The following is a 17,302-nucleotide window of genomic DNA, read 5'->3' on the forward strand; positions in this document are numbered from 1 at the left end:
GCTTGTTGGATTTACCTTTGGTGAAAGACAGCATAAGAATCTATTCTTCTCTAAGAGCTCTCTTGGTGAGCGTATTAATTACCTTCTCCACTTCTGTGCTAAAACATCATGACCCAAGGCAACTTATAAAAAGAAAGGTTTATTTGAACTTACAGTTGTTCTAGGGAGGTAAGGGTCCATCATCATTGTGACAGGGAGGTATGGTGGCTAGAGCATAATACTAAGAACTCACATCCTTTTCTATAAGCACAAAACAAAAAAAGCAACTGGAAATTATGTGAGTTTTTATACTCTGAAAGCCCAATACACCTCCTCCAAAAGGTAATGCCACCTAATCCTTCCCAAACAGTTCTCCCAAGTAGGGACCAAATACCAAAGCGTATGAACCTATTGGAAACATTCTCATCCAAACCACCATAGTAACTAACACTATACAGTGCATTTAGTAAGCACTCAATAAATATTAAAAGAAATGATGACATAGATCTAAAATCTTAGCATTGCCATTTGATGCTCTCTGTTGAATGGGTATGTTATGAGATGCTGCAGGGAAGTGTGAGGACTAAATTCAGATCCCACAACCATATAGAAAGGCTGTATGTGGTTGAGTATGCCTGCAACTGAAGTCCTGGAAAACAGGTACAGTCAGATTCCTAGGCTCAGCTATAGCAGTCTAGCTGGCATGAGAGACTCTATGTCAAGACATAAAGTAGAGAATGATAGGAGAAGATAGTTGAAACTGATCTCTGCCCTCTACACATGCAAACACAAACAAGCCAACTTGTGTGTGTACATTCATTCATTACAAAAAAAATTAAAGAAAACTAAGCATATGAGAAATGGTAACCAAACTACCCTATTTTGTATCTGTGTTAAATACATTATTTCCCATTGAGTAATTGCTCTTAATGGCCTAACATTTTAAGACTTAATTGTTGATTAAGAACTTAGTGACAGAGGAGGGAAAAAAGTGATTCACAAATACTTTCTGTTTTAGAATGCTCTTGGCACTAAAGGAAAACATAGCTTCACTAGCTAGCAGTCATTATCTTTCATTGTGGTAGAAGTTCAAACTCAAGAAGGTGGTTGACCTTCAAAAGTCAATTCTAGTTTATTTTTGATGACTATATTTCCATGTATGATCAGTCCAGACTAAAAGAGGAAGCAAGAAAGATCTGGCAGAGTTTAAAAACATGGAGAGAAGATGGAGAACAAATTATCTGTGATCTTTGGAAGCACGAGCCTTCTTTTGTTTGTTTTGTTTGTCTCAAAGTCTCTGTTTCATCGAAGAGGAGGAAGGAGGGATTGCATGAAGAACAGGGAGAGGATGGAGGGGACAGATAGGATCCAGCTGAAAGGTACCTTGGATGGTTGCATCTTCAGGGAGCTTTGGCATGAGCCCTAATTTGAAGACAGCAGTGGAGGCCAGAAATAAACCACCACAGGCAATGAACTGGGGGGAAAGGGAAATGCCCAAATAACGATTTGGGGAGGTTTGAAGCAGCCAGCAACAAAGTGGACAAGAACTACAGTCACACCAGGTAAGAGGATAGATTGGTCAGTCACAACAGTCACACCAGGGAAGAGGATAGAGTGGTCAGTTCATGGGATGTGTGTACTGCGTACATCCTGTAAGCAAGTGTGATGCGGGGAGCTGAAACACAGACTCTGAGACAACCAAAACAAAACAAAACAAAACAAAATAAAACAAACAAAAAACCATCATCAATTCCTTGGATCTACCAAAGGCTCTAAAAAGATGGAAAGAGAGCAAGTCCCAGTATACCGTTCTTGAACTTTTGCTTGTATCACAGCTACCAAGTCTCATCGGCCAAAGCAAACCACGTAGTTGTGTTTAGAGTCAGTATGGGAGGAAATTAACTCAGAATGGATTTAGGGAGACATGAACAAGATGGGGATAATTACCATGGAATTCACCTCCAGGGCCATAATGGTCACCCTTATCTCTGAATTGTTCCATTAAAAGGTGGGAAAGTTTCCAGTTTTAACCAGCAGTACCATCTCTCTTTGATTGGGGGTTAGTCTTGGAGAACATCAAATCTGTAGCCCTCTTCCAGCCCCATGTGGATGAACCATGAACACAAGGGAACACCCACAGGCAGACAGGTGCATGAAAAGCACTGGCGTGTACAGGTAATGTTTTCATGACTGAGGGAATGGAGGCAGGGCATCAGCATCAGCATATACAGAGATCATATAAAGCTAGAAAAAGCATAGGTCCTGGCTTTACAGAATCACAAAGAGAAGTTTTTTTTCTTAGCAACTAAGGCACTGTGAGTCTCCATGTGGGGCAATGAAAGATTTCATGAAGCAGGCAATGTTGAGATTACGTGACTTATGTGACTTTTGTAATTTGAACAGATTAAAATGAAAGGAAATTTATAGAAGAGATTGCAGGATGTGTAAGAAAGTACCCAGAGGTCTTAAAGAGACTCCAAGTAGCATTTTTGAAAGAAGTGGGCCAGAACCAACTCATGAAGAGTTTCCCACCACAAGCTGAGGAGTTTGCATTTCACACATAGAGAAAGGTCAGCCGTCTATGATATTTAGCTTACCAAAGTGGCCACATACAGGAAACCCCAGGATAATCAATGAGTTGATGGGGGTTGAGGGAAGCTATATTTCATCCTGTTCCATTTGCTCTACAGAATCCCTCACTTCTCAGCAGCAGACAGCACTTTCCTTTTAACAGATGAGTTACTAGGAAGCTAGGTTATGTATCTTTCATCTCATTCCCACTGGATGATGACATCCATGATGCTAATGGTTTGATTAATTACTGTCCTCAAGTCTCAGTGAAGAGCTGTAGGAAGCAGCCAGTTATATCTATGAAGTTTAATCCAGCTAAGAACAAAATACATGTAAGTACTTTTTAGATGACAGACTATCATATAAAAGCCCCATTTTTTTAAAGGGCGGGGAGAACAGAACAGCATCACTGAGATGCCAGCCCACCTGAGAGACAGAAGGTTCCTCGATACACCAGAGAAATAATGTTCATTCTAAGTTTTCCTTCAAGGATGATGGATGGAAAGAAAGGCTAGTGAGGATGGGGCTCAGATACCCTCTACCTGCTTCATTGCCTGGCTGACCTGGTTGATATGCCATCTTCAGTTCTTAGGCATAAATCATAGTCTGAATCCCATGCAAGCTGTTGATAACCAGTATTAAAACAAAGAACAACTCAGCTGTTTCATTCTGCTGTACTCTCTGTTAATGCGAAGTGTGGCTCTTGCACCCACAAAGTGGACTGCCATTTGTGGAGAGCAAATGCTTTTAAGTACGGCCCAGAAGTGGCCAAGCTTGGCTAGAGTCAGGTGTTCGAAGGATTGAACCAATGACTTTCCATTCCATACATATTGACCATAGCAAATATCTAACTTGGGATGAACATTCATTAATATTTTATTAACAAGTCTTGGTTAAGACCTGTGGAGATAAGGAACACTTAAAGCAATAGATGATACTGGGTGATTATACAACTTAATTCACAAAGCTTATTATTAGTTCTTTGGGCAGGTTGGTAAACTCACCTAATCTGATGTCTCCATTTAGCTTTTTAAAATACCTGCACTAATGAATTGAGGAGTGAAAACTCTTAGCACTCGGTCTCCAATGTGCAAAGAACAAACCTTATGTAAGGCTTTAAGGAGCTGTAGCTGAATGCTGTATAGCTCTAGCCTGCTTCCCCTGGCCTCGTGTTGACACAGAGCTAGAGACACTGTAAGTAATGAGGCTGCTTTACTGCATGAAAGACATCTGTTTAAAGAAGCTGTGGAGCTTTCATTCCTCTAGCAAAATCATATTTACTTTATTCATCTAAATAATGTGGCGTGCTTGCCTTCCGTATGAAATTATCTCGTGCTGCTTCTCATTGATTGAGTTTTATGAGACAGCATATGATTTTATGTGCATCCATATGCCACTCTGCTGAGAGCAGAATGTCCTCTTGTTCAGTGGTTTCAATTACGACATTCTTTTATAGTTTTAGCATCGTTGGATGTACACAAAATGTCCATTTCTTCGCCTCCATTTTCTTTTTCCATTGCCCAGCTATGCTCCCCTCCCGAATTAAAATGAAAGAAAATAAATAAATAAACAAATACCTAGAAGAACTTATTCTGTATCCCACTCCTAATGACGTCCCATTTGGATAATTATAGCTATTTGGAGTCCATTGAAATGGGCTGCATTTGTTAGTTATATAGACCTTTCGATGTGGAATCCAGAAACAAGTGAGAGAGACACACAGTACATGCCCACAGATTCATCTTGTCCTCAGATTGTAAGTTTACTGTTAGGCAGGTGTGGTTATAACTACTGCTGTGAATCTGTAGTAACCACACTTAAAAGACTGTACATTGCATCATGAAGCATACCTATGCTAAAACAACCTAATCACGAGAAGATGGCAGACAAGCCCCCACTGAAGGACAGTATAAAATAATTACCTGGCCTCTTCAATTGCAGGAATGTTATGGAAGGAAATAAGGACAATCTAAGGAACCCCTAGAAATTGGAAAAAATAATAACTCTATGCAGTAAATGATCCCGGTCTGAACTTTAGTTCCAAGTTTTAATTTTTTGCTACAAATATTATTAAGACAACTGTCAACATATTGATGATGTCTATATATTACAAAACATCAGTAATAATTTCCCTTTTATATTTGGAGGAGTGTTGAGACAATTCCTATGCTGCAACCAATGATAGCCTCAAAGTCATGACACTCTGCCTCAACTTGCTGAGTGCTAAAATCTCTACTATGCCTGGCTTTGGTATTAATATTCTTATATTAATGTGGCATGTGTTCTTAGGAGATACACACACCATCTACAAGATACTCACAAATTACTCCAGTAAATTTAAATTTATAATGTATATCATAAATCTTAGGATAGCTTGGATGACAGAGTAAAGACCTTGTAAAACAATAGAAAATGTGAGTGTATTTGTGTGTGTGTGTGTGTGTGTACACATATATGCAGTGCACTAAGAGTCTCACTATTTCTGCCAATGTATTGTAAGCCTAAAATCGTTTTTTTTAATGTAAATTTCTTCAGAAATGTGTGACTTGACTCCAAACCAACATTCTGCTATCTCCCTCTCTGAAAGTGAACTGGCTTAAACTTCCTCTGCCACAGGGGGCTTTGCTACCTTTGCCACAGCAGAACAGTTTTCTGTAACATGAACTGGTAACTGTCTGAACTTCACTTTTCTTACTTAGCTCAGATGTAAACTAAAAACCCAGGCCCTTGTGATCTAAATGACACACACAGACACTCACCCACCCCACATTAAGTTGCTATAAAACCCTTATAGCTTCTCTAATATTCACACAAACTCCAACTCATTTATCAGTCTAGTTATCCCTAAAAATTTCCTGTTAGCAAATCATATTTCTGTCCTACATGCATGATCCACATTTTCCAGAATGCTTATTTAATCTTGAAACTTGGCCACTATCATGATTGATCCACCCCAACAAAACTCTTACCATGCATCCAGGAGGCCCTTTTCCTAATGATATCAAGGGTGCAGGCAGAGTTAAAATATGTATCCCTGGGAAGTCCTCCATCACCTCTGGAGTACAAACATTGAAAAGGACTTTTGGAAATGAGATTAGCGGTTCCTTCGGGCCAGCCTCTGACCTCCTGGTTCCTCATCCCTTTGTGCTCTATGTCTTTGCTGCTCTGGCATCCCCTCCTTCTATGGCATGACAGCACTCAGTTCTGCCCAGGCACAGCAGATTCTTTTCTTACCTGGGCATCTATGACCTCTCAGGCCTTCCAACCATCACAGAATTTTCCCAAATTGAACATTTTTGCTCCCAAAATGTTTTGTCTCAGGGACAGCCAAAATGGTTTCTATGAAAGTAAGACCTGGTGGTAAGATGCTATGGACTCCACTTGCCTTCATTTTTCAGAATAAAAATATCTTTATTGTACATGTCAACTTTTTAAAGCACACAAATGGCACTGAAGGAAATAATATAGATAAGTGAACACAGGACGATTAAATCAACTGAAATATTATACCTGATATCAATTTTCACTAGCAGGTGAACATTTGATATGCATCTTTTATCCTGGATGCCTAACTTACATATACTACTTGGTTTACTTAAAAGAGTACATTGTAAGGGTCTCTCTGTATCAACAAGGAAGGCAGTAGAGCTTTCAAAGCTGTGTCATTCCAGCTCTTATCTGCTAAAACACAATAAACTTCTTTTCCTATAGATCCCTTCTTCCTTCACCACCATCTCACCATCTCTCTGCTTTCTGTTGTTCTGTCCCATTGAGACTGATGTTTATATCTTAATGTTTAATTTATCCTGATATCATTCTTTAGAAGTATAAAGTTGGAAGGATAGATGGTCATGATGATAGATAGATAGATAGATAGATAGATAGATAGATAGATAGATAGATAGATGATAGACAGGCAGACAGACAGACAGACAGACACACAGATACACAGACAGACAGACAAATAGAAGATAGTCTCCACTGGTTCTTTTTCTGCATCTCTCCTGCAGGGTATTATGTCTTGCCTTAGCATTATGTATAATTAAGGAAAATCTAAAGTAATCTCTACAAATTATCAGAAAAATGCAGGCCCCATCCCTGTTTGTGAAATCCAAGCCCCCAAATATAATTGGCAAATAGTTACCAGCTGATCCATTTTACAATCCTGGCTATATTGTTTTATCTCCCAGTTTCATTTCTGAAACATCTTGACAGTAGCTTCTCAAGGACAGAACTGTAAGAGTGTTCAGACGTAGACTGACTCCTGGGCTCCCCCCAAAACTAGACACCCGGTCAAACCCAGCCAAAGGTCAAAAACATAAGCACTCCTCACCTCATTAGGTGGGCTAGGTGTGTTGGGGGACAGACAATTCAAGGAAGCCATCAGGAAAAGCAGCTTTTGCCAGCAAGGCTGCATGACAGGCCTTCATTTGGAAAGTTCTGGATCTCAGGTGACACCAGTCACTCCGAAGAAGATGCACAGACACACACCATTGGGGGCAGAGCCAAGAACCCAGCATTTCTGGAGCACCCATGCATTGTCTAAACAGGGGACTCTGGCTTCAAGGGAGGTAGGTCCATCCCCAGTCAGAAGTCACGGCCTCTCAGTCTGGGCTTCCCTGGTCCTGGGAGAAGCAAGTGTGTGGGTTCAAATAAATGCTTCAGCTTGGAGTGCACATGGGTTGAAAATGAAACAAGAGGGAAAGGAGGGGGGCTGGGGAACGTTGCTGGGATCCATAAAATGCTGTAACATAATGAGAATTCTTAACTCTCTGAAAGTCTGAGTTAGCGGCGTTATTATATTGGTACCCAGCCTGAGTCTACAAGCTGATGGTTGGCTGTGAAGCCCTCTTCCCACTCAATTTCTCCTTCCTTCTGGAATCGTGCATATTTGACCCTAGGAGAATAAAGTAATAAAGTAATAGCACCCAAAACAATGTGTGTGTGCATGCACATGCGTGTGAGTCTATGTGTGTCTGTGTGTGTGTGCGCACAAAGGCATGTGTGTGTCAGTCTGTGTGAGTGTGTATATTATGTGCATACGTTTGTGTCTAAGTCTCTGTGTGTGTGTTTCTAGAAAGAAAGTCATTTAAACATGTATGAGATGCCTAATATGAGAAGTTTCCTACCTGGGCACTCAGCTGAGTGTTTGAAGACCTACCACTGTTTATAGTGTCCCAGCTCTTTGTAATACTAAACTATTCTTAGATATGGAGGAATTCAAGCATCAGCATCAGATCTCTCAGATGTATGGGTGGAAAGTGCCTTCCCCCGCTGGGAGGCACAAGCATTTCTCTTCCCTTCCCAATGGGGCTCCTGCATGCACCATGTTCTCAAACAGCTGACTTGTCAGAGGGCAGAGATGAGTCTACACTCCAAAGATAAGAAGCAAAGTAACCAATGTCTGCCGATAAACAGTCCATTAATTTGTGATTGGTCAATGTATCTGTTTATACATTGCCCATGAGGAAGCTCATTGGAGTTTCTGAATTTAGCCTCATCAGGCCAATTAGTTCCATCTTTCTCTACAGCTTAGAGAGCTCTTAACAAAGAAACCAACATCATGGTTCCCAAGGGCCCAAAAGAGGAAGTGTCACTCACAGTCTGGCTACACACGTTGAGTTCAACTCACTCTACCAAGAATTCCAGCCCAAGGTCTCACTGATTCACAGTCGGGCTTACAAAGATGAGCGGGTCACAGAATTAGGAAGGATGCTGAAGGGTCTCTTAGAACACCTGAGCCCACACCTTACCTCACAGTGGTGGTGGTGGAGGTTGTTCTTTTGTTCTTCTGCACAGATGCATGTGAGTGTGCGTGTGTGTGTGTGTGTGTGTGTGTGTGTGTGTGTGTGCGCGCGCGTTATGTCTATGTGTGCGCACCCATTACTGTATGTGAGGGGGATGTAGCACCAGTGTCTTCCTCGATTGCTCTCTACTCTCCACCTGATATTTGAGACAGGGTCTTGGACTGACTCTGACCACTCTGGTTCAGCTAGGCTGTCTCTACAGCAAGCTCTGGAGAGTTTGCTTTCTCCAGAGAGAGACAGAGAGACAGAGAGACAGAGAGACAGAGACAGAGACAGAGACAGAGAGACAGAGACAGAGACAGAGAGACAGAGAGACAGAGAGAAGCAAAGTAACTGAGGACACTGGGCTTAAGTGAAATAAAAGACCAACTGTTGTAGTCGTCTGCTGGCAAGAAGATACTGCAGACAGAAAGTAGAAAGTTTCGAGCCTGAGAGGAAAGGGGAGTTTGTTTAACAGGTTGTCATAGTTACTTTGCCTGTTGCTGTATTGAAATAACCTAGCAAGGGCAACTTAGGGAAGAAAGGTGTTTTGTTTTGTTTTTGGTTTTTTTTTTTTTTTCCCTCACTCACTCCTCAGGGGTGCAGTTCATCAGGGCAGAGGAGTTTCAAGGCCGTAGGAGCTTGCTGCAGCTGGCCACACCACATTGCTGTAGTCAAGGTGCAGAGAATGATGGGTGCGTGGTATTTTCCACTTCCCTTTGGTTTCATACACTCCGGATCCTCTTAACAGATCCTCTTAACAGAGAACGGCCCCACCCAGAGTTAAGACAGTCTTGTCTCATCAGCTGAGGTCATCAAGGTCATCTCCCACAGGCATGCCTAGAGGCTCATCTCCCAAGTCATCATGACCCTACCAAGTTGATAAACGATGCTGACCATCACATGAGTATAGATTTCTTTGATGTTTTAGAGTTTGTGATATCTCTCTCTCTCTCTCTCTCTCTCTCTCTCTCTCTCTCTCTCTGTGTGTGTGTGTGTGTGTGTGTGTGTGTGTACGGTGTTACTGGTTATTAGTCAAGTGGTGTGCCACTGAGTGCCACCTTCAGTGTGTTTGCCTGCTCTTAGCAATAGGTTTTCTTGATATAATCCGGGTTGGCCTCTTCAGTCTCTAGAACTGCTGGGAATATTGGCCTCCACCACCACACTTGGCTTAGAGTCTTATTTGGAGGTGGTGAACTGGTTAGGTTGACACTGGGTACACAGTGAAATGTACTTAATACATTAACAGCACTAATCTGCATATGTTAAAGTGGTTGAAATGGAAATGTTGACACTACTTATACTTACCGTCATTCTTTTGAAAACCAAGTGATAAGCAGTAGCAGGGAGAAACTGCTCCCTTAGTTCTGCCTGTAATCTAGCCTTCTCCATGCTGACGTCTTACATAATCACCATACAGTTAATGAAAGCAGCAGGGAAGCTTTGACACTAAGTATTAAGCTTTTTACAAAATTGTCCAATTGTCCTACGAATGTTCTTTCTCTGATGTAAAATCTAACCCAGGGTCTGTAATACGCATCTTCAACTGCCTTGTCGCCTTAGTCTCCTGGAAGTTGGAATGCTCTTGGACTTTGATGAAGATGACTTCAAAGACTCCTGGCCAGTTTGCCTGACATTGCCACCTGATCAAATATTTGTCACTAGAGATTTACACAGAGAACAGTGTGTCTGTCCTGTGGATACCAAGGCATGTGAATGTGACTAGAGCATCTCATCACAGGGCAATTGACTTAGGACACTTGGCTAAGGTGGGATCTTCTAGATCTCTTTTATTTGCCTGTTGTTGTAATTTTCCCCATTAACTTTGTCATCCATTGGTTCTGCTCACCAGCCACACCTACTTATGTGCTGATTTTTAAATGATGCTCAACTTCATCACCTCCACATGTCCACTGCCAGTGCAAGGAAAATTTCCCTTTGTCTCTATTCAAATGTTTCTAAAACTCAGAATAATAATAAAGTACATCTTTCCAAAACTCACTGGTATTTAATCCCAAGTTCTTTTCTAGTGCCAAAATTCTCTGATTTACATTGCCTTTCTTAATAGGAAATAAAAAAATTGAAGTCTGTACCATCCAAGAATAGTGAAAAGGCATATGGTTTGGGGTAGGCAGAGGCATTAGGGCAATGCTTTCTTTCCCTCTGTTCACTTTTTAAAACTCAAATCTTAACATTACCCCAAGCACGTGAGTAGGGTTAACTAGAAAAATGTATTAAAGAACCATTGAGCCTGAAAAATGCACATTAAATATTTATGTTAAATATGCCCTAGAGAATCTGATTTTTAATGAACAGGAACTAAATTTTAAAAGCTATAGTTCTTAAGACTTTCTTTTGCATGTCAGTCCCTGTGTGCTCTTGAAGTCGGAGCTAAAGCCGCAGACCTGATCCTAGTCCTCTTCTCAAGAATGTCCCAGCAGAGCCCCCTATCTAAGCTACCATGGCTGACATCATAAATGGACAGATAACTACTTGTTACAGACTTCCAAGTTGACCTAGAAGCCAAGGAAATAAAGCATTTTTTTCATTTAGATATTTTTTTCCTGTTATCCACTGCTAAGAAAAAAATACTAAGTTTAGTAGTATAAAGCAATAACTATTTTATTATGATCATGATTGAGGCTTAGAAATTCAGACAATTCAAAGAAATCTAAATGGTTATTTTCCATATGTTTATTTTACATATGAAAATTATTCAAACATTTAGAATAAAGAAACCCAAATAAGTTGGTATCTATCCAGTTGGCAAATATTTGAATGTTAATTAACATTTCATGTTGTTGAGAATATGTAAAACTGGATATTTGTGTTCTTACTCTGGCTTTGGTAGATTTTTGAAATATACAACCTTAGGGGAAACTCATGCCCCTCCTGCCTCCAGCTTTCCTGATGGGATTACGGTTGTGGGACGGTTGGGACTCAATTGGCCATTTCAAGTTTCATCAGATGTTAAATTAGACTACTGGCTCCAGATCTTTCTCTTTGTTCTCTCTCTTCCATCCCTCCTCTTCCTAGTCCTCCTTCTCCCCCTCCTCCTTGCCATTCACTTCCTCCTCGTGCTCCAGAGACTGAGATTGGTCCCATGGCTTCAAGCACTCTGGGAAACCATGCTACTACTGAGCCTCATCTCCAATCCTTCATTTTCCAATGGGCATTTTATTTTCAATTTTTATTAGGTATTTACTTCATTTACATTTTAAATGTTATCCCCAAAGTCCCCTATACCCTCCCCCACCGCTCCCCTACCCACCCACTCCCACTTCTTGGCCCTGGCTTTCCCCTGTTCTGGGGCATATAAAGTTTGCAAGACAAAGGAGCCTCTCTTCCCAATGATGGCTGACTAGGCCATCTTCTGCTACATATGCAGCTAGAGACATGAGCTCTAGGGGTGCTGGTTAGTTCATATTGTTGCTTCACCTATAGGGTTACAGACCCCTTCAGCTCCTTGGGTACTTCCTCTAGCCCTGTGTTCCATCCGATAGCTGACTGTGAGCATCCACTTCTGTGTTTGCTAATGGGCATTTTATAACTACAGATATTCCTTTAAGCATTGCTTTGCCTAAATCCATAATGTATTCTTTTTTTTCAATTTCTTTTTTTATTTATTATTATTTTCTTTATTTACATTTCAAATGCTATCCCAAAAGTTCCCTATATCCTCCCGCCCCTGCTCCCCTACCCACCCACTCCCACTACTTGGCCCTGGCCTTCGCCTAATCGGCCATCATTGGGAAGAGAGGCCCCTTGGTCTTGTAAACTTTATATGACCCATAATGTATTCTTATTTTTGTTTTATTCAACTCAGAATATTTTTCCAAGAGCTTTTATAATTTTTCTTTCATTTATTGATAATTTACCAATATAGTATTAATTTTTGAAGATTGTTGAATTATATGCTTTTCTTTGTTTTTTAACATCATTATAGAGTGTGATCAGAAAGCATATTCTGTATTTCCCAGTCTTTCTAAATTCATTGACACCCATTCAGCATCGTAACATATGGTCTGTCCTAGAGAATGTCTCACATGTATTTGAGAGGACTATATTTTCTTTTACTTGTAGACAAATATTTTGTGCATTTGTTAAGCCTTCTTGGTTTATAATTTTGTTCACATCTTCAGCCTAGCATTTCACCTAATTCAAGTAGATTTTTTGAGTCTCTAACTATACTCATCACCTTTCTACCACTATAACAAAATACCTGAGGTCATTATCCCATAGAGAAAAAGCACATACACTGGTTCACATTATCAGAGGGTCTAGTCTGTGATGAGTTGCCCCCATATCATGGTATAGAGGGCAACAGAGAGAACCCACTTCCATCACAGATTAGGGACAAAAGAAGGGCCCCTCAGTGACTTAAGTTCTGCTGCCTCTTGAAGATTCCACTACCTTCAAGCAGCACTGCCCTGCAAATGAAGCCTTCAACACACAGGCTTCAAGGAGATATTCAGGTCCAAACTGTATATCAGCTGGGATTGACAAATTATTTCACTTCTTCCCGCAATTCTACCATGTTTTGTTTCATCTTTTAGAGATTTTGTTAGTAGATGAATTACATATTTTTTATAACTTCATGTCATTAGGTGGATTCTATTTTTATCATCATGAAATATTATTCCTTGTGTCTATCAATAAATTTTGTACTAAAATTGACTTAGTCTGATACATGACAGCACTTATTATTTTAATATTGCTTAGATGTATATTTTTCAAGGTCTTTACTTTCAAGCTATCTGTGTATTGGATCTGAAATGTGCTTTTAATGACTAGTACATGATGCAGTCACAAGTTGTATGTCTCACTTACCAATTCTTCAACTTTTGAATGAAATCTTGAAACTTTATACTGATAACTTAATAGTGATAAGCTTTACATATACCCTTTTCTATTTCTCCTCTACATATCTATATTTCCAGTTTTGTATCACAAATAAAATACTAGAAACAGGCTACATATGAAGTAAAACTAGGTTTGCTTCCTTCAGGCTCAAGGCCCTAAATCAGGTGGACTCATTGATAATGATGTCTGTGTGGCAGTAGTCAGAACCAAGATCAGAGCAGGTGGCTACACTGCAAGCCCTGAGAGACAAATGATACACTGGAGATGCTTTTCAGGGAGCCTCACAGAAAACCTAAGGACCCTCTACCAGTCTCTCATCCCAAAGTCTCTATCACTTCCCAGCAAAACCAACCTAGAAATCTTTGGGACACACTCAACCTAACCAATCTTACGCCTTTGTTTCTCAATTTTTTTTGTGTTAGAGATTATCCAGAGCACTGTCTTAAGTACCGTGCTTATTTTATAATAATAGATGATTATACAAAATTACAAAGTAGGCAGTAATAAAAGAGAATTAAAAACAAAATATTATCTACTGTAACATCTTAAGATGTGATGCCTATTTCATGATTTTTTTGTTTTAATTGATTCTTTGGAGATTACAAATAATATATTAAATAACCGGTCTCAGATTTAAAGTCACAATGACCAGTATACAGCAAAGTGGCTTTGCCTTTGCTAAGTTTCCTTCCTCCATTTTTATGCTGTTGTTATAAAAATTATATTGTTATACATTATAAAAGTCAGTGAACACACTTTTATAGTCATTGCTTTATAGACTCATCATTTAAGTAAGGTAGGGAAAAAAAGTCTGTTAGAAGCAAAATTTCATTTTAATCTCAGTGTTAGTCAGCTTTCCATTGGTGATTCTAAAACCATGAGACTCCAAGAGTACACAGGAGTGAATCCATGAGAATATCAGCACACACTAGCAAATACATGAGACCTCAGCACACAGGAGTGAATTCATAAAAGAGTATCAGCACACAGTGGAGGAGGAGGCCGGATGTAAGAGACAGGGGACAGGGCAGAGGTGGACGGCACCCACTCCCATTGCAGCGAGCTAATTCCTCCAAGGAGGCTTCAAATCCTGTCATTTGCACTACCTTCTACCAGTGTCACCAGATGGGAACCTTCAAGACAGGAACATCCAGGAGACAGCCCTGCCCTTCCTGCTTTCCTGTGTGTTTGCCCGCACTACAATTATTCATTTCTTCCCATGGATTCCCATAAATGTCTGAAACTCTATTTTAGCTGAAGTTAGTAATTCCTAGTGAGAAACTGTATCATACCTTGCTTTTCTGGGACTGTATGAACTCTCTTTATTTTTTTTGGAGATTAGCTTTGTCAGATACAGAATTGTTAGTTAATGAATTTTCTTTAGGTATCAGTAATAAGATGCCATGTCATCGTCTTCCCGGCTTCCAATAGGCAGTCAGGTGGCTTTGTGTGTTTGGGTTTGGTGGGGGCGGGGGAAGGAGTGTATTAAGCACTGAAAATAAACTCAAAGCTTTGAGCATTCTAGTCAATCTACTACTGAGGTACCTCCCTGGCCCCCCCAAAAAAGGAGTCCGTTTTGAATCTTACTGAGCATCTTGCACACAGTTTTGGCTCAGTGCTCAAGAGGATCTCACATTTGCACATGTATAGTATACAAATCTCAGACTTTATCTTATTCTGATTGTGTTATGCTTCTTAGATAAGACTATTAACGTTATTCTTAAAATCATGGAAGTTTCCAGACACTGCTGCTTCCTGTCTTCTTCTCTCTTCTTTAGAGACATCTACTAGGAATAAATGGAATGCTTATTTTGCACATTTGACTTAATTTCTTACCTATTACTCAAAGTAGGTCATCTCAACTGGACTGTATTTGTACTTATTGATTATCTCTGTCAGCCTAAATGTGCTATTAAGGCCCTCCAAGGATATTTTTTATTCCATTATTATATTTTCTACCCCATAATTTCTCCTTTTTAAAATTTCTATGTATTCATATTGTCCACTTGATGGTCAATCACTGTCAAGCTTTGCTGGTACTCTGTAGACACATTGTCCCTTTGAGTTGTTTGAATGTATTTAAATGGCTGATTTCAAGTCTTGGTCTAGTGAGTCCAACACCTCGCCTTGCTCATAGGGTTCTGATTTACTCTTCCCTCATCCTGTGTATGGACCATGTGTCCCTGGTTTTTATGTGCCTCATGATACTTTTCTTGACACTTTAAGAAGCGCCACGTAGGAAACCTGGAAGTGAGTGAGGCTCACAACACTCCCTGTGTTGATGCTGATGTTCTGGATTTTACTGTTATTCTGTTCATTTATTCATTTATTTGTTCATTTACTGTGTTCCCTAGACTAAGTCCCCCAAATTTGTGACTTTTTGAGTGTTCTACTGAATCCACTGAATCTCTCCTTGTTTAGCCTGGTAGTCAAAGTTTGGACTGCTATTCTTTTTTTAATAGTGACCAATAGGATTTTCTTATCCTTTGCTAGCAGGCTTTGAATAACTCTTAGGGTACACCTTTGATACTTAGGCAGAAGTTTGTAACCCTATCTTGACCTTTATTTCCTATTTCCATAGAGTTCCAAGATTAATCAGAAGTGAGCATTTGACATCTTTTTAGGTATTTTCTGGTTATGGGAATACTTCTCTAGTATGTGTCACCTTCTAAGTCTCTACAAACATTGTAACGAGTAAAGGCCCTGTAAATATTCCAACCTTATCTTTATTTGAAGCTACTGGATCAGTTGCTCATTGGCCACCGTTAACATTGCAAACCTAAGAAGCTGCAGTCCTAGGAAACTGCATTGGGTGGCCTTCATCAAATGCCCCAAAGATAAAGCCTTCCTCGGTAAACAAAGTCTGAGACACATAATAAACTTTAGCCCTATAAATGGGACTTTCTGGGTGTTTTACAGTTGTCTGGGAATGGGGCTTCTTGAATAACTCCAATCCTGGGCACACCCACCAGTGTCTGTTAAGTTGCTATTTTACACAGTAGGACTGAAATGATTGGGAAACTATCTGCTTTCAAAGAAACTGAAGTATCTGGCATCAGTGCACAGATAGGGTACGTTTTAAAAACCCACAAGTTTTTTGGTCATTACTGGCCGAATACTGCCCTGCTTGATTAAATACTCCTTGGGAGACTGTTAATTTTTAAACTTATGAAATGGTCTCTTGGCCATTTTCCAGTGTTGTAGTTGCTTTTCTGAAAGTGAATTTTGGAGATTCTTGCCTTTTCATTTCTGAAGGTCTCCCTGTCCCAAAACACAGCAGAATCTTAAACTATTAAACAAGAAAGAGAGGACACAATGTCTACACATGCATCAGCAATGGAGATGCTAGGTACTTCATGGTGTCTCTTCTATCATAGCAACTGCTACCAACAGAGGCAAGACCAGGAGTGTGTAATAGCTTGTGGGAGGCTGGTGAAAACCCATTTTATATAGTAATCCAAATCTGTGTGATGTGTGTGATCAAAATTAACTGATTTATTTAAGAAAATAATAATTTACTCTTGAGATTGGGTTACCTTGGAGGGGAGAAGAGAAGATCATTCCTTATGCCTAGTACTACTGAAAAGGAAAAGGTGGATTATTTTTACTTTGGTTCTTTTTATGCATTACGTCTGTATTTTCCTGATACTATGTTCCTTTTATAATGATGACAGTTGCTTAAGAAATATTTATGCTCTGCTGAAAGCCTACTTAATCTAAAATTTCTCAAATAGGCCTTATTTAATTTTGAAAAACTTCTTTTAAAGCATTCACGTCATGTTCCCTTTTCTTCCAAGCATTTGGTTGGAACACAAATCTACATTTCAGCATCAAATACAGTGAATAGTGAAACACATTAATAAGGGAACCCCATTGAAAGTCTCGTGAAAACCATGTACCCTCTCTCCTGTAAAAACGTACATATGCACATTATTTTCTTAATTGTGAGGCATTCAGCTAAGCTAATAGTTCAGGGCAAGTACTGCAAATAATTTATGAAGGCACGTGGGCATGTGGAAGAACAGAGACCTAGAAATCTTGGATCTTCATATATATACATATATATATATATATATATATATATATATATATATATATATATA

The 17,302-nt window shown here is 39.7% G+C and overlaps 1 protein-coding gene across 1 annotated transcript in view; it reads left to right on the forward strand.

Annotated features, from left to right (window-relative positions):
* The window catches only part of Pcsk2 (proprotein convertase subtilisin/kexin type 2), a 244,055-nt gene that overhangs the window by 12,384 nt on the left and 214,369 nt on the right, over nt 1–17,302 (forward strand). The gene's annotated exons all lie outside the window — the stretch shown is intronic.

This window comes from Mus pahari, chromosome 3 (assembly GCF_900095145.1).
Source record: "Mus pahari chromosome 3, PAHARI_EIJ_v1.1, whole genome shotgun sequence".
NCBI lineage: Eukaryota > Metazoa > Chordata > Mammalia > Rodentia > Muridae > Mus > Mus pahari.